At 50.6% G+C, this 23,064-nt stretch overlaps 1 protein-coding gene and 2 non-coding genes across 3 annotated transcripts in view; 1 reads left to right on the forward strand and 2 right to left on the reverse strand.

Moving 5' to 3' along the window:
- The window catches only part of RAI1 (retinoic acid induced 1), a 310,158-nt gene that overhangs the window by 123,999 nt on the left and 163,095 nt on the right, over positions 1-23,064 (forward strand). The gene's annotated exons all lie outside the window — the stretch shown is intronic.
- TRNAT-CGU (transfer RNA threonine (anticodon CGU)) lies at positions 17,101-17,167 on the reverse strand. The gene has a single exon. It is a non-coding gene; the product is annotated as a tRNA-Thr (tRNA).
- Positions 17,725-17,791, reverse strand: TRNAT-CGU (transfer RNA threonine (anticodon CGU)). Its single transcript has one exon. It is a non-coding gene; the product is annotated as a tRNA-Thr (tRNA).

Here is a 23,064-nt window from a genome sequence, read left to right on the forward strand (position 1 = left end):
AGATATAAACGTTATAAAGGTCACAGAAAAACACAATCAAAGAATGTTCTTTTTAAAAAACATGCTTAAAAGATTAGCACTCATTGGTCTTAAAGGTGCTTTCTTTGTATTTCTCCCATGGGGTCCAGGGAACTGGGCAAAGGAAGCTCTGGCTCTTTCCTTCCTTCCCCAGGGGACCAGGAGGGGAGAGCCTCAGCCAACAGAAGGAAGATAGGATTGGCTCTGTAGCTCTGCTGTGTGACTGAGAGAGCGTAGCAAAGCAAGCTCTTCCTTCCCCCCTTCCTTCCCAAGGAAGGAGCCTCAACCAATTGAGAAAATAGAGGTTTTGCTCTGTAGCTCCTGTGCGATTGAGGAAGCCTGGCAAAGCAAGCTGTGAAGCAGAAGAAAGCAAGCGAGAGGGAGGGAGAAGGAAGCAGATGACAGCCAGTTGCTCAGGGGCCTGATAGGAGCCTTCCGGGGGTCTGATTTGGCCCCTGGACTGTATGTTTGACACCCCTGCCCTAGAGCATTGCTTGTTTCAGTGATGTCACTTTCAGGCCTTCACAGCATGTGACATCATCACGTTGCACGGTGCTCCCCTTCCCCATGCCTTAGCCTGCTTCATGTCTTTGAAGAGGTGCAGTTGAGCCCTTTCGGCTCCTCTGCACCGTTGAATCGTGCCCCGTTCTTTTAAAAAGCTTTAGAACTTCCTTGTCTCATCCTGTTCGATGTCGTACTATATGTATTCTCCTAGTTTGGTGTAGAGGTTAAGAGAGACAGACTATAATCTGGAGAACGGGGCTTGATTCCCCACTCCTTCACATGCAGCTGCTGGGTGACCTCAAGCCAGCCGTACTTCTCCCAGAGCAGTTCTCTCAAGAGCAGTTCTCTGAGAGCTCTCTCGGCCCCACCTGCCTCACAGGGTGTCTGCTGTGGGGAGGGGAAGGGACGGAGGTTGTAAGGCACTCTGAGTCTCCGAGTGAAGGGTGCACTTTATTTCTTTTAGTTTGGTAAAGTGGTGAAGTGCGCGGACTCTTATCTGGGAGAACCGGGTTTTGATTCCCTCCTCCTCTCCTTGTAGCTGCTGGAATAGCCTTGGGTCAGCCATAGCTCTTGCAGAGTTGTCCTTGAAAGGGCAGCTTCTGAGAGAGAGCTCTCTCAGCCCCACCCACCTCACAAGGTGTCTGTTGTTGGGGAGGAAGATAAAGGAGATTGTGAGCCGCTCTGAGACTCTTGAGATTTGGAGCAGAGGGCAGGTGGTGAAGTGCCCGGATTCTTATCTGGGAGAACCGGGTTTGATTCCCCCCTCCTCTACTTGTAGCTGCTGGAATGGCCTTGGGTCAGCCATAGCTCTTGCAGAGTTGTCCTTGAAAGGGCAGCTTCTGAGAGAGCTCTCTCAGCCCCACCCACCTCACAGGGTGTCTGTTGTTGGGGAGGAAGATAAAGGAGATTGCGAGCCGCTCTGAGACTCTGAGATTTGGAGCGGAGGGCAGGATATAAATCCAGTATTGTCGTCGTCGTCTTCTTCTTCTTCCACCAATACTTTGTTTTAAATTGTAAATTGTTTATGTTTTATCATTTTATACTTGTAACTGAGATGTTGGTTTTATTATGACTTGTAGCCGCCCTGAATCCGTTTTGGATGGCCGGGATATAAGTAATATAAATATTATATTGTAATATATAATGAAATAATTCTACAACTCACGGCCTGGTTGCTAACAGGCCACGGACCGGGACCGGTCGACGGCCGAGGGGTTGGGGACCCCTGGTATAGGCTTGCCAACTCAGGCTTGGGAAATCCCTGGAGATTTGAAGGTAGAGCCTGCAGAGGGGGCACTCGGGGAAAGGAGGTAGCTCAGCAGGCCGTTGCCGTGGAGTCCGCCTTCTAAGGCAGCCATTTTCTCCAAGGGAACTGATTTCTGGAGGACAGTTGTAATTCTGGAAGTAGGCTTCCCAATCCCCAAGTCCCAGAGGGGGATCCCCCGGTTTTACAGGCTTCCCCCCTCCCCCAGCCAGCTGGCCGGTGGGGGAAGCCCCGCCCCCAGAGCCATCATGCACCTCCATGAACGATTCCCATAGGGAATGATGGGGAATTGAACCGCGGGTATCGGGGGCTCTGGGGGGGGGGCTGTTTTTTGAGATAGAGGCACCAAATTTTCAGTATAGCATCTAGTGCCTCTCCCCAAAATACCTACCAAGTTTCAAAAAGATTGGACCAGGGGGGTCCAATTCTATGAGCCCCAAAAGAAGGTGCCCCTAGCCTTCATTATTTCCTATGGAAGGAATGCATTTAAAAAATTGTGCAGTCCAGTTAAATGTGATGGCCAGAGCTCCCTTGAAGTTCAATTATGCTTGTCACACCCTTGCTCTTGGCTCCACCCCCAATGTCTCCTGGCTCCACCCCCAAAGTCTCCTGGCTCCACCCCCAAAGTCCCCAGATATTTCTTAAATTGGACTTGGCAACCCTATCTGGAAGATAGATCTTCAGGCCCCCCGGGGAGGTTGGCAACCGCAGTTCTTAACATAAAGTCGTACTTCTATATTAATTGTTTCAAACACAGATTAGAGATACGTTTTTTCCCCCCAAATATGGAAAGGCCAATGGGGTTTCTGGATCACGTTGCTGAGGTAAATATGCATCGAAGGCCTGATTTATTAAACCAGTTTTAATGGGACCTGTGCACACTGCGCCTTCCCCCTATTTAACAAACCCTTCGAGTTGACATGTGGCAGGAATGCAGATGTTCCCATAACCTTTCAAGGAAATGACAGAGAGGCATAAAAGGGTCCCGGGAGAGAATGGGGTTGGAGGCTGGGTAGTTTGGTCTGTGAGAATGTAGAATACCAATGTTCTTTGCTCTGAAAGAGATGATATCCAATTAGAGACCTCTGCATTCACAGTCTTGCTTTTCCAGCTTCGTTTAAGCTCCCCCGTTGTGGTGTCGTGGTTAGAATGTCAGACGAGGATCTGGGAGGCCCAGATTTGATTCTCCGCTCTGCCATGGAAGCTCTCTGGGCGATAGATCCCGGGGGGTGGATCCCCCAGTTTCAGGGGCTCCTCTCCACTGCGGACCAGCTGACTGGTGGGGGGAAGCCCCCCCATGCAGTGACACAACCCAGAAGTGACATCAATGCATTGGGGCAGGGGAAGTAGCTAAATTTGCTAAACACAGGAGCCACATAGAATAAATGTCAGATGTTTGAGAGCTGCAAGACATAAACAAATATCACAAACATGCGTTTATTAAAATTCTTAATGCTTTCTTTGCACAGAAAGATAAAATACACATGTATGCACTTTACAATATGACCATACTAGGAGACTTTTTTAAAAAAAACAAAAGCTGGGAATAACATCCCCATAAGACTAGCCTAGGGAAAGGTAAGGGAATTATTTTTTGGCGCCAGTGGGAGAAAGAAACACACATGTACCATATAAATCACTGGCCACCATTGGCATCATTATGCATCTCTCTTTGCCTTGACACCAGTATTAGTAAATACAGCTCTTACAAAAGCTGTGAAGCTAAGGGGCAATGCTGTACCACCCTCTTTAATTCTGTCCCTCCTTCCAGTGGCTCCCTCAGCTCTTGTGTACTTTTCCCCCACCCGAGGTCTCCAGGAGACCTCTGTGATGGAGGAGAAGAGCTTGCAAGCCTGCCTGTTTCCCTCTCCTTCCCTCCTTCACAGACTGTGGGAATTGTAACTTACTTGAGAGTCCCCTGTGCAAGCACCAGTCGTTTCTGACTCTGGGGTGACATTGCTTTCACAACATTTTAATGGCAGACTTTTTATGGGGTGGTTTGCCATTGTCTTCCCCAGTCATCTACGCTTCCACCCCAGCAAGCTGGGTACTCCTTTGACCGACCTCGGAAGGATGGAAGGCTGAGTCAACCTCGAGTCGGCTACCTGAAAACCCAGCTTCCGCCGGGGATTGAACTCAGGTCGTGAGCAGAGCTTACTGCAGCTTTAACACTCTGCACCACGGGGCCCTTCATGGGGGAGAAAGGAAGTAAATAATGAAATGAGCAGGGGGGGGCAGGTAGGAGGAGAGCTTCCTGTTGAAACCAGGGGTGGGTGGGTAAAGATACATCCAGCAGTGAAAACAAACCGTTGTTGTCTTTTATCCTACAACATCAGAAGAGTATTAAAGAGACCTGGATTGTCCCGAAAGTGTGTTGTTAACGAGGAATGCCTAATATTAATATTAAGAGCCAGTTTGGTGTAGTGGTGAAGTGTGCGGACTCTTATCTGGGGGAAACAGGTTTGATTCCCCACTCCTCCACTTGCAGCTGCTGGAATGGCCTTGGGTCAGCCATAGCTCTGGCAGGAGTTGTCCTTGAAAGGGCAGCTGTGTAAGAACCCTCTCAGCCCCACCCACCTCACAGGGTGTCTGTTGTAGAGGGAGAAGATTTTGGAGATTGTGAGCCGCTCTGAGACTGTGAGAATTGGAGTAGAGGGTGGGATATAATTCCAATATCATCTTCTTCTTCATCCCCATTGGAGCTTGCAAAGAGAGGATTACTCCTAACCTTGTGCAGAGAGCTCGTTCACTTGTCTAATACCATATCTTTTACTTTAAAGAGAGGGTTAGTCAGATTCACGGTGGGTGAGTTTGTCTGCAGCTATTAGCCGCGACAGCTAAGTAGAGCTTCCACATTCAAAGGAAGCGTACCTTTGAGAGCAGAAGACCGAGGCAAAAGCTAGGGGGAGCCAGAATGTTTGAACCCTGTTGATGGCCTTTTGATGGCATTGAGCTGGTTTTACTGCAAATTGAAGACCGGACCTTTGGTAGGATCTGGCAAGCATGTGGTGTAGTAGTCTAGCCAGGTCACATTTTCAGATTGGGTCGAACCTTGAACACGGCACTGTGTGCTTGGAGTTTATTTGGACTGAGGCAGGCCTCATTTTGGGCAAGAGCTCGCAGGAGCGGAGCTCCGAAACCTCTAAATTTTATCGTGCTCTTTCTTTCTTTAACGCTTCCCCCCCCCGCCCCCGCACCACCACCAAATACTTGCTTCTAGGCTCCCTTGTTCCAACGCCCTGTGAGAATTTGGCTGAACTCTTAAGACAGGACAAATGTTCTTAATATTTTTTCCCACGAAAAAATGGAGAAACAACCAAAACGTTATGAAGCAGACGGATGGAAATCTTCCTCATGCCGCTGGGGCCACAGAGGAGAAAGTAATTTAGCAAGTATGAGGGGAGTTAGGTTTTATTACGACAATTATAATTCAAGAGGCAGATGCTGAGCTGATGTAATTTAGTATACCTTCTGGTGATGTCAGAGGGGTGTGGCATCTGCCTAAATGAGCTCTGGCACCTCTTTTTCTACGCAATGATCCCTGGATTGTGGCAAGAGCCATGGCGTAAAGACGGGGCTGTCTCTTTCCTCTGCAAACATGCAAACTTTAATTTCCCTCAGCCTGAGACTGCTTATAGTGCCAGACAAGATATTGGGCAGGGAAATAGAAAGTGTATCTGGAGAGCCAGTTTGGCGTAGTGGTTAAACATGAGGACTTATCTGGGAGAACTGGGGTGGATTCCGCACTCCTTCACTTGCAGCTGCTGGAATGGCCTTGGGTTAGCCATAGCTCTCGCAGAGCTGTCTTTGAAAGGGCAGTTTCTGTCAGAGCTCTCTCAGCCCCACCTACCTCACAGGGTGTCTGTTGTGGGGGAGGAAGATAAAGGAGATTGCAAGCCGCTCTGAGACTGAGATTTGGAGCAGAGGGCAGGATATAAATCCAGTGTCGTGGAGGGGTAGGTAAAGGAGATTGTGAGCCGCTCTGACACTCTGAGATTCAGAGTATAGGGCGGGATATAAATTCAAGTTTCTTCTTCTTCTTCTTCTTCTTCTTCTTCTTCTTCTTCTTCTTCTTCTTCTTCTTCTTCTTCTTCTTCTTCTTCTTCTTCTTCTTCTTCTTCTTCCTCCTTCCTTCCTTCCTTCCTTCCTTCCTTCCTTCCCCTCCTCCTTTTCCTCTTCCTCCTCCTCCTCTTCCTTCTTCCTTTCCAGCCCCCCCCCCCAAAGACAATACATGGAGCAGTCAAAGCACAGTTGTTCATGCTTTGCTATTTATACAGCTCAAGTCACCTGTTCGTGTCACCTGTTCGTGGTTTCGTGGCCTATTCATTTGTGCGACTGTTGGAACCCCGTGCTAAAACTCCTCCTGGCTTCGGTCGCTTCAGCAAGCCATGGAGGGAAGGATTCGCACGTCTGACTGCTCCCCTCTGATCCCACCGTTTGCGTGTCGATAGCGAGTTAAAAAAAAAAAAGGCATCGCTGAAAATATTTATATCCTGCCCTTTTCAAAAAGGCTCAGAGCAGCTAATAACTGAATTTGGAAACATAAAAACAATAATCTAAATAAAAAAATTTTTTTCAGGGTATTAAAACTCAGCCCAGAGGCATACGCTATTCTTAATAACTTCGCCCACCCTCAATATGTCAGCATATTTTGAATTTCCATTCGGCAAGCAGGCACATTTTAAAAAAACAAACAAACAAGCAAGCAAGCAAAAAGACCCGTCTTAAAAAGTCTGGGAAAGGCTGCTAGAGATGGGGCTTGAGAAACTCGTCCCGTTGTCCGTCCTAGCGATCGGTCTGGCCTGATTCCTCACCCGAACCGGTTGGTGTCTAAGAGCGAGCAGGAATTTGAAGCGGCGGCGCTATGGGGATGCAGGGTTCTGTCCTGAGAGTGGTAACGGTTCAGCGATGTGGTCCCCAGCTCAGGGAAGGCTTGGAAGTTCATAATCGACACTGTGAATTGGGCCTAGAATCAGGCTTAAAGTGAATTAGGGTTGCCAATCCCCAGGTGGGGGCAGGGGATCCCCCGGTTTGGAGGCCCTCCCCCCGCTTCAGGGTCGTCAGAAAGCGGGGGAGGGGAGGGAAATGTCTGCTGGGAACTCTGTTATTCCCTATGGAGATTTATTCCCATAGAAAATCATGGAGAATTGATCTGTGGGTATTTGGGCGTCTGGGGGGGGCTGTTTTTTGGGGTAGAGGCACCAAATTTTCAGTATAGCATCTAGTGCCTCTCCCCAAAATACCTCCCAAGTTTCAAAAAGATTGGGCCAGGGGATCCAATTCTATGAGCCCCAAAAGAAGGTGCCCCTATCCTTCATTATTTCCTGTGGAAGGAAGGCATTTAAAAAGGCGTGCGGTCCCTTTAAATGTGATGGCCAGAACTCCCTTGAAGTTCAATTATGCTTGTCACACCCTTGCTCTTGGCTCCACCTCCAATGTCTCCTGGCTCCACCCCCCAAAGTCTCCTGGCTCCACCCCCAAAGTCCCCAGATATTTCTTGAATTGGACTTGGCAACCCTAAAGTGAATGCAGCCGTTTCAGGACAGGGGTAACCTGAAGGGACTCGCTCGTCCCTCCAAGCACATGGGCAAATGCCTTTTGCACCAGTTGAAATTCCTATATTGTCTTCAAGGGCAGGTCTGCATGGACCGCTTGACAGTAGGCCAGTCTCTTGGCTGTTATAGTGTGGACTGGCGTGAGCAGGTCAGCAGAGTCCAGCAGGGGTCCTTTTGTAGTGAAAAAAGGTGGTGGAGCTCATCCAGGGATTGTTATGCAGCTGCACCTCCTGTTTAATGGACAAGGTGGGAAGGAAGAGGTGGAACTGTCGGAAAGGCTCAGGAGCTGTGCTCCTGTGAGCTCCCACTTTACCCGAGGCCTGGAGTCCAGGCAGGATGACAGTTTTGTAACCAAATGTAATTGGGGGTGGAGGGTGAGGGTGAGGGTGGAACCACTCTCTGCTAGGGCCTGAGGTTTCTCAAAAAGCAACATAGAATCATAGAGTTGGAAGTAGGGTTGCCAAGTCCAATTCGAGAAATATCTGGGGACTTTGGGGGTGGGGCCAGGAGATTTTGGGGGTGGAGCCAGGAGACTTTGGGGGCGGAGCCAGGAGCACAGGTGTGACAAGCAGAATTGAACTCCAAGGGAGTTCTGGCCATCACATTTAAAGGGACAGCACTCCTTTTAAAATGCCTTCCTTCCATAGAAAATAATGAAGGATAGGGGCACCTTCTTTTGGGGCTCGTAGAATTGTACCCCCTGGTCCAATACTTTTGAAACTTGGGGGGCATTTTGGGAAGAGGCACTAGATGCTATACTGAAAATTTGGCACCTCTACCTCAAAAAACAGCCCCCCCAGAGCCCCCGATACCCGCGGATCAATTCCCCATCGTTCCTTATGGGAATTGTTCATGGAGGTGCATAATGGCTGTGGGGGTGGGGCTTCCCCCACCGGCCAGCTGGCTGGGGGAGGGGGGAAGCCTGTAAAACCGGGGGATCCCCCGCTGGGACCTGGGGATTGGGAAGCCTAGTTGGAAGGGACCTCCAGGGTCATCCAGTCCAACCCCCTGCACAATGCAGGAAACCCACAAATCCCTCCCCCCAGATTCACAGGACCTTCATCGCTGGCCATCTAGCCTCTGTTTAAAAACCTCCCCCGATGCAGTGGGGCCCCTTAAACATTAGACAATGTGTTAAAAATGTTAATGACCTTTTTTGTAGCTTGAAAATAGAAAAGTTCCAATATAATGACCGTAACGCTACTAAAATTTACGTTGCATTACTATTTTAATGGGGAAAAAAATTAATAACATTTATTTTGCAAAAGTTTCAGTTGTACCTTTTTTTACCACTCATGTATTTTTATAAGAAACAAATAACATATTCCCAAAAAATACACGAGTGGGGGAAAAAGGTACAATTAAAAGTTTTGCAAAATAGCTTTTGCCTCATAGTTGTGGGTGGGCCCTCTTTGTTTCCTGGCAACCAATCTTTTCAGACCCAGTCCGCCAAAGGCAAGCTGCATTCATCTCTTGCAAGGCTGCCTTTTCTAAACGAGGCCTGCTAGATTAGCGGTCAATTTAACCCAGCATGCTGTTCCCAACCATGTCTGGGCAGATGTTGCAAAGCACAAAGGCTCCTTCTCTATCCTGCCTTTTGGACACATGAATATAGACCCATGAAGTTGCCTTCTACTGAATCAGATCACCCCTCCATCAAGGCTGGTCTTGTATATCCAGACTGGCAGGGGCTTTCCAGGGGCTTTCAGAACCCTCATTGCCTGGTCCTGTCAAGAGGAGAGCCAGGGGAAGTGAACGAGAACTTCTGCATGCCAAACAGATGCTCTGCCACTGAGCCAGAGCCCCTCAACAACAACTGGTGTTCGCAATTCGGAGGTTTTCGGTAGGGCTGTACCGCACTGTCCCCCACCCCAGCCCAAAGTGGTGGAATCCATGGAGATGCTTCTGTTTATTAATAAACAGTGAAACCTCCATGCCCAAGCACAGGGGTGTTGGGAGAGGAGGTTGTTATGAAACCTTCAGGCACTGTGTTGGATAGGGTACACCCCTAGAAACAAGAGATAGCCAGTTTGGTGTAGTGGTTAAGTGGGCGGACTCTTATCTGAGAACCGGGCTTGATTCCCCACTCCTCCACTTGCACCTGCCGGAATGGCCTTGGGTCAGCCATAGCTCTCGTAGGAGTTGTCCTTGAAAGGGCAGTTTCTGTGGGAGCTCTCTCAGCCCCACCCACCTCACAGGGTGTCTGTTGAGGGGGGAGAAGATGTAGGAGATGGTGAGCTGCTCTGAGTCTCTGATTCAGAGAGAAGGGCGAGGTATAAATCTGCAGGCTTCATCCTCTTCTTCTCAGCCCCACCCACCTCACAGGGTGTCTTGTTTTGAGGGGAGAAGATATAGGAGATGGTGAGCTGCTCTGAGTCTCTGATTCAGAGAGAAGGGCGGGGTATAAACCTGCAGTCTTCTTCTTCTTCTACAAAAAGAGGCCTGTCTCTCGGGAACGGGGTTGTCAGTTCTGGGTTGGGAAATTCCTGGAGATTTGAGGGAGGAGCCTGGGGGAGGTGGGATTTGGGGAAGCGAGAGACTTCAGCCGGAGTATAACACCATAAAAAAGGTAAAGGTAGTCCCCTGTGCAAACACCAGTCGTTTCTGACTCTGGGGAGACGTCGCGTCACGACGTTTTCACAGCAGACTCTCTACGGGGTGGTTTGCCATTGCCTTCCCCAATCATCTACACTTCCCCCCCTGGAAGCTGGGTCCTCATTTGACCGACCCTGGAAGGATGGAAGGCTGAATCAACCTTGAGCCGGCGACCTGAACCCAGCTTCCGCTGGGATCGAACTCAGGTCACGAGCAGAGCTTTGACTGCAGGACTGCAGCTTTACCACTGTGTAGCCTGAAGATGGGTTGTAATTCCAGGAGATCTCCAGCCTCCACCTGGAGTTTGGGAACCCTCCTCGGGAAGGGGGAGCACAAGCTCCAGCTAAACGCTGGATAGATTCCTTCCCCCCCACCCCCGCACACACACACACACATGCCACCTTTGGAAATACGATGCAGAAGCATCTGGAGCGATTGCAATTCACGGGAGACGTCCAGGGAGGAGGGGTGCAGGAAGAGAGACGGGCGGCAGGAAGGAATCGAGTTATTAGGAAGGGCTGAGAGATTGATTAGGAGGCAAGGGCTGTCTGAACCTGAGCAAGACAGAGCTTGCCGGTTGGCATCGGAGAGAAGGTGACGCTGGGCCAGTCGGAACAGGGCAGAACCCACCCGGGGAGGGGGGGGAAACCCAGGCGATTGTTTTCCGGAAAGGAGCAGCAGGCAGCCACAAATATCTGCAGCGGTGTCGGCGAGGGAATGGAATTGGAAACACTGCTCCTGCGGCCTTGATCTTTTTTCCTTTCCCCTTTTCCATCTTCTTTCCCCTCCCCACCCCTTTCCAGCTGTCTGAGCTACTAGACAGCGGGGCTGCTTAGAAGACCAGGGATCATTAGCCAGAAGCCAACAGACGAGCTGCTTTCTTAAAAGGATTGTCTGATTCCTCTATTGATCTGCTTGATTTAGAAGGAGGAGAGGGTCAGGGGGGTCATAAATTATCATTTGGAAGACCGAGGGTGGCGAGAAGGGGGGGGGCTGCTTTTAACCGCAGGGGGGGATGGATCCGTCTAGAGCTGCCCAAAGCGCCTCTCCTGTCTGAGTCACGTCCCCGCCGGGGTGGAGAAAGAACTGGCGTGCAGGGCCCCCCCCCCCCCTCCCTCCACCGTGGCAGAAAGTGCCATCAGATTGCAGAGGACTTCTGAGGACCCCACAGGCAAGAGATGGACACAGGTGGTTTGCTGTTGCCTGCCTCTCGGGAGGGACGGTGGCTCAGTGGTAGAGCATCTGCTTGGGAAGCAGAAGGCCCCAGGTTCAATCCCCGGCATCTCCAAAAAAGGGTCCAGGCAAATAGGTGTGAAAAACCTCAGCTTGAGACCCTGGAGAGCAGCTGCCAGTCTGAGAAGACAAGACTGACTTTGATGGACCAAAGGTCTGATTCAGTATAAGGCAGCTTCATATGTTCATATGTTCAACCCTTGGACTTCCTTGGTGGTCTTCCCGTCCATAGACTGATCAAGGCTGACCCTGTTCTGGTGAAATTGGGCTAGCCTGGGCCGGCCAGGTCAAGGCAAGAGAGGAACAGAGGTGGTTTGTCTTTGTCTGCCTCTGCGAAGCAACCCCGGACTTGGTTCCTTGGTGGCCTCCTATCCCAGTACTAACCAGGGCCGACTTGGGTTAGCTCTTGAGCAGTTCCTCTCCCTCAGAGCTCTCTCAGCCCCGCCTTCCTCGCAGGGCGACCGTCAAGGGGAGAGGAAGAGAAGGAGACTGGAAGCCACTCCGAGTGAAGGGCAGGGTATATAAATCCAGTCTTCTCCTCCTCTTCTTCTGTAGTGACTTTGGGCTTCTGGACGGAGGGACTTAGGGGAGGGACGGTGGCTCAGTGGTAGAGCATCTGCTTGGGAAGCAGAAGGTCCCAGGTTCAATCCCCGGCATCTCCAACTCAAAAAGGGTCCAGGCAAATAGGTGTGAAAAACCTCAGCTTGAGACCCTGGAGAGCCGCTGCCAGACTGAGTAGACAAGACTGACTTGGATGGACCGAGGGTCTGATTCAGTAGAAGGCAGCCTCATAGGTTCATATATGTTCATATCTGATGAGGCTAGTCTGTGCCAAGACAGAGGGGGTTTCCAGTTCCCTGCCTTTGCGTAGCAACTCTGGACTTCTTTGATGGTTTCCCATCCAAATACTAGTCATGGCTAACCCTGCGTCGTGTCTGAGATCTAATGAGGTCGGGCTAGCCTGGGCCATCCAGAGAGACGAACCGAAGTGGTTTGCCATTGCATGTCTCTGCGTAGCAACCCTCGACTTGGTTCCTTGGTGGCCTCCTATCCCTGTACTAACCAGGGCCGACTTGGGTTAGCTCTTGAGATATGACAAGATTGGCCATCCCAAACATACAGGGGTGGTATGGCCAGGGGTGGAATTCTAGCAGGAGCTCCTTTGCATATTAGGCCACGCACCCCTGATGTTAGCCAATCCTCCAAGAGCTTACAGGGGTCTTAATACAGGGCCTATTGTAAGCTCCAGGGGGATTGGCTACATCGGGGGTTTGTGGCCCGATATGCAAAGGAGCTCTTGCTAGAATTCCACCCCCGCGAATGCCATTGCCTGCCTCTGCGTAGAAACCCGGGGCTTCCTCATCGGGACTGACTCTTCTTCGCTTCTGAGATCTAGCCGAACAATAGGGCCCCCCAAGCGTATGAAATATGCCAAGAATAGAAAATGCAACGGGTGGACCATCAAAAAATTCCGTTTTCCACAAGTTACCAGTAGGCATCAATCTACTGAAACATCATCACCACGAATAGACGCAATGAATAGGTCTCCACATGAGCTGTGCCCAGAGTAGAGTGGAAATCGGGTTCCGTTTTTCAGCCGTGCAGCTGATGAATAATTGTTTTGAAATGTCTTGTAGACCTGGGAAGGATGTATCGGCTGTAGAAATTTCTCTGGGAAATCCTCTGCCTTCTCTTTGGACTTTTGGAGGTCTTTTGAACACTATTATATGAAGGAGTACAGATGAGTCTTGTTGGATTTATGATTACAGAAGAAGACTGCAGATTCTCTCTGAATCAGAGACTCAGAGCGGCTTACAATCGCCTATATCTTCTCCCCCACAACAGACACCCTGTGAGGTGGGTGGGGCTGAGAAGAAGAGGAAGAAGACTGCAGATTTATACCCCGCCCTTCTCTCTGAATCAGAGACTCAGAGCGGCTTACAATCACCTATATCTTCTCCCCCACAACAGACACCCTGTGAGGTGGGTGGGGCTGAGAAGAAGAGGAAGAAGACTGCAGATTTATACCCCGCCCTTCTCTCTGAATCAGAGACTCAGAGCGGCTTACAATCACCTATATCTTCTCCCCCACAACAGACACCCTGTGAGGTGGGTGGGGCTGAGAAGAAGAGGAAGAAGACTGCAGATTTATACCCCGCCCTTCTCTCTGAATCAGAATCTCAGAGCGGCTTACAATCGCCTATATCTTCTCCCCCACAACAGACACCCTGTGAGGTGGGTGGGGCTGAGAAGAAGACTGCAGATTTATACCCCGCCCTTCTCTCTGAATCAGAGACTCAGAATGGCTCACAATCACCTATATCTTCTCCCCCACAACAGACACCCTGTGAGGTGGGTGGGGCTGAGAGGGCTCTCCCGGAAGGTGCCCTTTCAAAGACCACTCTTGCGAAAGCCGTGGCTAACCCAAGGCCATTCCAACAGCTGCAAGCGGAGGAGTGGGGAATCAAACCCAGTTCTCCCAGATAAGGGTCTGCGCACTTCACCACTACACCGGACTGGCTCTCACCAAACTGAAGAATGTGTTTAGAATTGTTATATCTGTTTCTCAGTAATTGTATTTCTCACTACTTGTATACTTCTTCACCCAAAGGGTGAGTAACACATGCAGTTCACTGCCACAGGAGGTGGTGGCGGCTGCAAGCATAGATAGCTTCAAGAGAGGATTGGATAAGCATATGGAGCAGAGGTCCATCAGTGGCCATTAGCTACAGGGAATTGATGGAACTCTCTGGGGCAGTGATGCTCTGTATTCTTGGTGCTAGGGAGGGGGCACAGTGGGAGGCCCCCTAGTGTCCTGGCCCCACTGCTGGACCTCCTCAGGGTGCCTAGGTTTTTTAGCCACTGTGTGACACAGAGTGTTGGACTAGATGGGCCATTGGCCTAATCCAACGTGGCTTTTCTTATGTTCTTATGTATTTTAATTGTGACCACCAATTGTATTTATTGTGTATTCACTATGATTATGTTTCAGTAGACTGATGTCTGCTGGTAACTTGTGAAAAACTGTGAATTTTTGGATTGTCCACTCTTGTGTTTTCTATCGTTGCTAGCTTCTGAGATCTTTAGCAAAACACGAAACTACAGCGCACAGGCTGAGCAACCACAAAATAAACAGCGCTGTATCTTACTTAAATTAGTGTGTTATAATTGTTATTCACACACTCATGCACTCAACAATACAAAGTTACATTTCCAGAGCCATAATTCATGTCTAGAATGCAAAAAAGAAGTCCATGTAGAAGTCTCTAGTCAGTTTTCAAAACTCTGGTCAATTTCTAGTAGGGTTCCTCTGAGCTCTTGACTTTAGATAGGTGACAAACTCTGGTCAATTTCCAGCAGTGCTCCTCTCTTAGCTTTAGAGAGGAGACAAACTGGTCGATTTCCAGTAGTATTTTTCTGAGCTCTTGGTTTTAGATAAGTGATGACACGTCTTCTCCTGGGTTTAAACTGGACACGTTTCAAGAGGCTCTCCCTTCAGATTTCACAATTGTATTTTGAGCAGGGGTTCCAAATTTAATGAAGGTTATTTCTGGAGTTTTGGAAACTGACTAGGGACTTCTACATGGACTTCTTCTTCGTTTTGGATTCTTTTTAGTTCTTATGACTCCAGGGTGACATGATAGAGGTTTACAAGATGATGCATGGGATGGAGAAAGTAGAGAAAGAAGTCCTTTTCTCCCTTTCTCACAATGCAAGAACTCGTGGGCATTCGATGAAATTGCTGAGCAGTCAGGATAAAAGGAAGTACTTCTTCCCCAAAGGGTGATTAACAGGTGGAATTCACTGCCACAGGAGGTGGTGGCGGCCACAAGCATACCAGCTTCAAGAGGGGGTTAGATAAAAATATGGAGCAGAGGTCCATCAGTGGCTATTAGCCGCAGTATATATATATGTGTATATATTGGCCACTGTGTGACACAGAGTGTTGGACTGGATGGGCCACTGGCCTGATCCAACATGGCTTCTCTTATGTTCTTATGTGACACAGAGTGTTGGACTGGAGGGGCCACTGGCCTGATCCAACGTGGCTTCTCTTATGTTCTTATGTGACACAGAGGCCGTTTTCGCACTCACGTTTTACTGGCGCCACGACCATCCTGACGCCGGCGAATCTGCATGAATTTCGCACCAGAAGCTCCGGCGCTCCCAGAAGCGCCGGCTACTTCCGTCGCTAAGCCAGCGCAAACGGAAATCGCAAAGATGCAGGAAAACGTTTGCGCTGGCTTAGCGACGGAAAGCGCCGGCGCTTCTGTTGCGAAATCCATGCAGATTCGCCGGCGTCAGGAGGGTCGTGGCGCCAGTAAAACGTGAGTGCGAAAACACCCAGAGTGTTGGACTGGAGGAGCCACTGGCCTGATCCAACATGGCTTCTCTTATGTTCTTCTGTGACACAGAGTGCTGGACTGGAGGGGCCACTGGCCTGATCCAACATGGCTTCTCTTATGTTCTTATGTGACACAGAATGTTGGACTGAATGGGCCATTGGCCTGATCCAACATGGCTTCTCTTCTGTTCTTATGTGACCCAGAGTGTTGGACTGGAGGGGCTACTGGCCTGATCCAACAAGGCTTCTCTTATGTTCTTATTCTAGACATGAATTATGACTCTGGAAATGTCACTTTGTATTGTTGAGTGCAGGAGCTTGTGAATAGCAATTATAACACGCTAATTTAAGTAAGATACAGGGTTGTTTATTTTCTGGTTGCTCAGCTTCTGAGATCTGCCAAGATTGGGCTAGTCTTGGCCACCCAGGTCATTACAGAGATGAACTATGCATTGCTCTGCATAGCAGCCTTGGAGTTCCTTGGTGGTCTCTCATCCAAGTACTAGCCACGGCTTAACCTGCTTAGCTTCTGAGATATCAGACAAGATTGGGCTAGCCTGGGCCATCCAGGTCATGGAAGTTCTCCTTAAGAAGATGGAAACCACTGCTGTTTGTAGGATAGCTCGGTCAAGCTTGGCTCAGGGCTAGTGCAATCACTTGGCATGCAGAAGGTCCCAGGGGGCCATGGGGAGGGGCCTCTGGGGGTGAAAGCAGGAAGAAGAAGAAGAATTGCAGATTTATACTCCGCCCTTCTCTCTGGATCAGAGACTCAGAGCGGCTTACAATCTCTCCTATATCTTCTTCCACCACAACAGACACCCTGTGAGGTGGGGGCAGATTTATACCCCGCCCTTCTCTCTGAATCAGAGACTCAGAGCGGCTGACAATCTCCTATATCTTCTTCCCCCCACAACAGACACCCTGTGAGGTGGGTGGGGCTGAAAGGGCTCTCCCAGCAGCTGCCCTTTCAAGGACAACTCCTGCAATAGCTCTGGCTAACCCAAGGCCATTCCAGCAGGTGCAAGTGGAGAAGTGGGGAATCAAACCCGGTTCTCCCAGATAAGAGTCCGCACACTTCACCACCACACCAAACTGGAGGGGCTGGGGAGCCCATCCCTCTCCCTCCTGTGTGATTCAAAGAGCTTGCCAATCAACTGATTGGCGGGCCCTTTACATGACAGGGGAGGGGCAGTGACTGTAGAGGAAGCAATGGTGAACCACCTCCGCTTCCCACTTGCCTTGAAAGCCCATTGGTGGGCTCAGAAGCTAAGAGGGTCCGTACTTGGATAGGGGACCACCAAGGAAGACTCTGTAGGAACATATGAAGCTGCCTTATACTGAATCAGACCCTCGGTCCATCAAAGTCAGTATTGTCTACTCAGACTGGCAGCGGCTCTCCAGGGTCTCAAGCTGAGGTTTTTCACACCTACTTGCCTGGACCCTTTTTAGTTGGAGATGCCAGGGATTGAACCTGGGACCTTCTGCTTCCCAAGCAGATGCTCTACCACTGAGCCACCATCCCTCTCCTGCTCTCCAGGGTCTCAAGCTGAGGTTATTCACGCCTACTTGCCTGGACCCTTTTTAGTTGGAGATGCCGGGGATTGAACCTGGGACCTTCTGCTTACGAAGCAGATGCTCTACCACTGAGCCACCGTCCCTCTCCTGCTCTCCAGGGTCTCAAGCAGAGGTTTTCCACGCTTATTTGCCTGGACTCTTTTTAGTTGGAGATGCCGGGGATTGAACCTGGGACCTTCTGCTTACCAAGCAGATGCTCTGCCACTGAGCCACCGTCCCTCCCCATGAACATATGAAGCTGCCTTCTACTGAATCAGACCCCCCTGGGTCCATCAAAGTCAGTATTGTCTACTCAGACTGGCAGTGGCTCCCCAGGGTCTCCAGCGGAGGTTTTTCACACCAATTTGCCTGGACCCTTCTAAGTTGGAGATGCCGGGGATTGAACCTGGAACCTTCTGCTTACCAAGCAGATGCTCTACCACTGAGCCACCGTCCCTCTCCTGCTCTCCAGGGTCTCAAGCAGAGGTTTCCACGCTTATTTACCTGGACCCTTTTTAGTTGGAGATGCCGGGGATTGAACCTGGGACCTTCTGCTTCCCAAGCAGATGCTCTACCACTGAGCCACCGTCCCTCTCCTGCTCTCCAGGGTCTCAAGCTGAGATTTTCCATGCCTATTTGCCTGGACCCTTTTTAGTTGGAGATGCCGGGGATTGAACCTGGGACCTTCTGCTTACGAAGCAGATGCTCTACCACTGAGCCACCGTCCCTCTCCTGCTCTCCAGGGTCTCAAGCAGAGATTTTCCACGCTTATTTGCCTGGACTCTTTTTAGTTGGAGATGCCGGGGATTGAACCTGGGACCTTCTGCTTACCAAGCAGATGCTCTGCCACTGAGCCACCGTCCCTCCCCATGAACATATGAAGCTGCCTTCTACTGAATCAGACCCCCCTGGGTCCATCAAAGTCAGTATTGTCTACTCAGACTGGCAGTGGCTCCCCAGGGTCTCCAGCGGAGGTTTTTCACACCTCTTTGCCTGGACCCTTCTAAGTTGGAGATGCCGGGGATTGAACCTGGGACATTCTGCTTACCAAGCAGATGCTCTACCACTGAGCCACCGTCCCTCTCCTGCTCTCCAGGGTCTCAAACTGAGGTTTTTCACGCCTGCTTCCCTGGACCCTTTTTAGTTGGAGATGCCGGGGATTGAACCTGGGACCTTCTGCTTCCCAAGCAGATGCTCTACCACTGAGCCACCATTCCTCCTCAAATGCAATGATGAATCACCTCTGGTTCTCACTTGCCTTGGACGCCCATTGCTGGGCTCACCATATGTTTCTCATCAGATCTCAGGAGCTAAGCACGGCCAATACTTGGACAGGGGACCACCACGGAAGACTCTGTAGAGGAAGCCAATGTCTAGCCGCCTCGGCTTCTCGCTGGCTTTGAAAGTCATTTTCTGGGGTCGCTGTAATTCAGTCGTGACGAGTCGGCGCTTCCTGCGTAGCAGTGCCGAGAGCGGGTTTGGAGGCAAGCCGGGAACGACTCGGGCACGCCGTTCTGGTTCCCCTTTCAGTTCAAACCCGGAGCCCTGCCGGTAATTATTTCTCTTTCTTAATTGAAAATTTCGGCCTCAGCGATTTGCTCGAACATGCGAGGGAAGGGAGCCCGAGAAAGCATGACACAATCGGAGCCTGGCGTAATGGGCTGAGTGGGGTGGGGGGGGGGAGCATGGATTTATGGATTCCACAGGTTGGCAAATGATCTCATAACTCAAGCGAGGGTGCAGCAGCGGCGGGATCCATCAGCGCTGCCCCTCCTCCCTCCCCTGCCACTGCGAGGCGAGAGAGGAAGGATTTTCCTTACCCCACCGGCGCGGACGGATTCTCGCCCTCCCATCCTTTTATTAGAATTATGATCGCTGTGAGGAATGGGCCCCCCTCTTCATATGTTTCCAAACAGAAGCTATCTCTCTGTGCCCACGTGGCAGGAGAGGAGCAACAATTACATAAAATTGCAATCAACAGAGGCTGGCGACGCCACCGTGCCACCCCCCCCCCCCCACAAGGCCTAGGATGACTGATCAGGTCCAATCAAGGCGTTAGAAACAAGGTGTCGATGTTCTGGCAGACCGTATATCACTCTCCACTTGGCACGCCGTCTGTTGAAGTGCAGCGGATTCCCAAGGTGAATTTGGGGGGAGGCGGACTAGAAGGGAGTCTGTCTCGGGTAGGGGGACTAAGCAGCAGGAATTGATGAGGCTCTGCGGGGGGGGGGGGGGGGCGTGTCTCTCTGATTGGCTTGGCGGGTGACGTATCAGTGCCGGTCCTAAAAACACATCTCTAGTTCGCTGAGGTTTGTTGCCGAGCGGCTCCTTCATCGTTCGGTTTTCCAAAGGGCCGCTGACGACACAAAATATAAGATATTTATATAAACATAAAATATTAAGTATAAGACAGAATGGCTTCTCTTGATCGGGCCGGGACATATTTAATCCAGCATCTTTGTTCTCGCGGCAGTCAGCCTCTTGGGCGGTTGATGAGGCGGGTACAAAGCCCTTCTCGCCATTGTCTGACTTTGGCATGCGTAGGTACAGTAGTTCTGAACATGGAGGTTCTCCTTAGTTATCGCGCTCAAGTAAATATCTGCAAAATAGATAACTCGTTTCCCCTGTGTATCTCAGCAACATACGAACATCAGTAAATGATAGACATTGGTCATCTTGGATAGAATTAGAATTAGAGAATTAGAAGGGGCTTTTGAGGTTAAGGCTTTAGAGCCAGTTTGGTGTAGTGATTAAGTCCGCGGACTCTTATCCGGGAGAACCGGGTTTGATTCCCCACTCCTGCACTTGCACCTGCTGGAATGGCCTTGGGTCAGCCATAGCACTCGTAAAAGTTGTCCTTGAAAGGGCAGCTGCTGTGAGAGGTCTCTCAGCCTCACCTACCTCACATGGTGTCTGTTGTGGTGGTGGTGGGGGGGAAGGTAGAGGAGATTGTGAGCCGCTCTGAGATTCAGCGTATAGGGTGGGATATTACCTCCCCCCCCCACAACAGACCCCCTGTGATGTGGGTGGGGCTGAGAGAGCTCTCCCAGAAGCTGCCCTTTCAAGGACAACTCCTGCCAGAGCTATGGCTGACCCAAGGCCATTCCAGCAGCTGCAAGTGGAGGAGTGGGGAATCAAACCCGGTTCTCCCAGATAAGAGTCCACACACTTCACCACTACACCAAACAGGCTCTAGATATAACCTGTCAAGACCTTCATCTGCCTATTAGGAGTACTCCCTCTCCCAGTATGAAGCTGTGTGACCTCCAACCAGTATTTTCTCAGCACTGTATTCGGCTTTTGGGATGGCGGCCCCCATGTTGTGTGATGGCATTCCTGGGGGCAGGAGTCCCGACCATTTTTGAGCTTGTGGGCAGATTTGGACTTTTGACGCAGCATGGTGGGAGCAGCAACAAAATGGCTGCCACAAAATGGCTGCCGCATGAAGCAGCATATGCGTTTATTGAATTATTGTTCACCCCCTTGAGCCCTTCGCGGGAGGGCGGTCTATAAGTCAAATAAATAAATCCATAAAAGCCCAAGTGATGTCACATCCCACAAGGGCCAGCCCCAAATTGACTTTAGCTGGGTCGTTGTGGCGTGTGTTCTGTACTCTTCTACTGGCACTCCCTCTTTTTTAGATGGGCGGGTTTTGACCAGAACTGCACTCAATATTCCTCAAGCTGCCTCAGTCCTGTAGCCAAATAAATAAATTGGGGAAAGTCCAGAAAAGGGCAACTAGAGTGATTAAAGGTTTGGAACCCTTTCCCTATGAAGAAAGGTTAAAACGCTGGGGCTCTTGAGCTTGGAGAAACGCCGACTTCGGGGTGACGTGATAGAGGTTGACAAGATTATGCATGGGATGGAGAAAGTAGAGAAAGAAGGACTTTTCTCCCTTTCTCACAATTCAAGAACTCGTGGGCATTCGATGAAATTGCTGAGCAGTCGGGTTAGAACGGATAAAAGGAAGTCCTTATTCACCCAAAGGGTGATTATGTGGAATTCACTGCCACAGGATGTGGTGGCAGCTACAAACATAGACAGCTTCAAGAGGGGATTGGATAAAAATATGGAGCAGAGGTCCATCAGCAGCTATTAGCCACAGCATTTCATTGGAACTGTCTGGGGCAGTGATGCTTTGTATTCTTGGTGCTTGGGGTGGGTGGGCAAAGTGGAAGGGCTCCTAGCCCCACTTGTGAACCTCCGGATGGCACTTGGCATTTGGGGGTTTTTTGGCCCCTGTGTGACACAGAGTGTTGGACTGGATGGGCCACTGGCCTGATCCAACATGGCTTCTCTTATGTTCTGATGTCTGGGGCAATGAAGCTCTGTATTCTTGGTGCTTGGGGGGGAGGAACAGTGGGAGGGCTTCTAGTGTCCTGGCCCCACTGGTGGATCTCCTGATGTAACTTGGTTTTTTTGGCCTCTGTGTGACACAGAGTGTTGGACTAGAGGGGCCATTGGCCTGATCCAACATGGCTTCTCTTATGTTCTTATGTGACACAGAGTGTTGGACTGGAGGGGCCGTTGGCCTGATCCAACATGGCTTCTCTTATGTTCTTATGTGACACAGAGTGTTGGACTGGAGGGGCCGTTGGCCTGATCCAACATGGCTTCTCTTATGTTCTTATGTGACACAGAGTGTTGGACTGGAGGGGCCGTTGGCCTGATCCAATATGGCTTCTCTTATGTTCTTATGTGACACAGAGTGTTGCACTGGAGGGGCCACTGGCCTGATCCAACATGGCTTCTCTTATGTTCTTCTGTGACACAGAGTGCTGGACTGGAGGGGCCACTGGCCTGATCCAACATGGCTTCTCTTATGTTCTTATGTGACACAGAGTGTTGGACTGGAGGGGCCACTGGCCTGATCCAACATGGCTTCTCTTATGTTCTTCTGTGACACAGAGTGCTGGACTGGAGGGGCCACTGGCCTGATCCAACATGGCTTCTCTTATGTTCTTATGTGACACAGAGTGTTGGACTGGAGGGGCCACTGGCCTGATCCAACATGGCTTCTCTTATGTTCTTATGTGACACAGAGTGTTGGACTGGAGGGGCCACTGGCCTGATCCAACATGGCTTCTCTTATGTTCTTATGTGACACAGAGTGTTGGACTGGAGGGGCCACTGGCCTGATCCAATATGGCTTCTCTTATGTTCTTATGTGACACAGAGTGTTGGACTGGAGGGGCCACTGGCCTGATCCAACATGGCTTCTCTTATGTTCTTATGTGACACAGAGTGTTGGACTGGAGGGGCCACTGGCCTGATCCAACATGGCTTCTCTTATGTTCTTATGTGACACAGAGTGTTGGACTAGAGGGGCCATTGGCCTGATCCAACATGGCTTCTCTTCTGATCTTATGTTCTAGCCACAGGGGGGGGGGGGCCTTTAGGGGCAATGCCCCCTGGCCTTCCTGAGGGCCTTCTGGGTGGGGGCAGCTTGATCCCCCCCCTTTTTTTTTTGCCATGGCTGAGCTGCTGAAGTGTCATCAGCAGAAGCTGGTGAGCTGAGCAGGGCCTGGTGCAGTGCAGCGGCAAAAGTAGCAGGTGGAGAGGAGTGAGGTGGAAGGGCGGGCGGTGGAGGAAGCTGCGTGGAATCGGCTGGGGAGGGATGGATGGATGGAGCTGCTGGCTGCAAAGTGCTGGGGTGGAGGAGAGGGAGGTGGAAAGAACACCCCCCCCCGCTTGCACGCACGGCACACTCCCTTCTTGACTCCAAAGTTTTCGCGTCAACTGCCTCGACTTGGCCACTTTCAGAGCCTCCAGCTTTCGCCCCTATCCCAGAAAGCTTCCACGAAGCGGTAAACCCTGCAATGGATGGGAAAGGGTGCCCCCTGGCTTTTAAAATCCTGGCTACGGCCCTAGGTTGCCCCATCTTTTGAGAGGACAGGGCCGTTCCCCACAAAGCCTTTCCTTTTCGTGACCCAGCACTTGAGAGAAGAAGAGGAGGGAAAGTGGGGGGGGGGAGGAAGAGGGTCAGACAGGGAGAG

The sequence above is a fragment of the Heteronotia binoei genome, chromosome 20 (assembly GCF_032191835.1).
Source record: "Heteronotia binoei isolate CCM8104 ecotype False Entrance Well chromosome 20, APGP_CSIRO_Hbin_v1, whole genome shotgun sequence".
NCBI classification, from domain to species: Eukaryota; Metazoa; Chordata; class Lepidosauria; order Squamata; family Gekkonidae; genus Heteronotia; species Heteronotia binoei.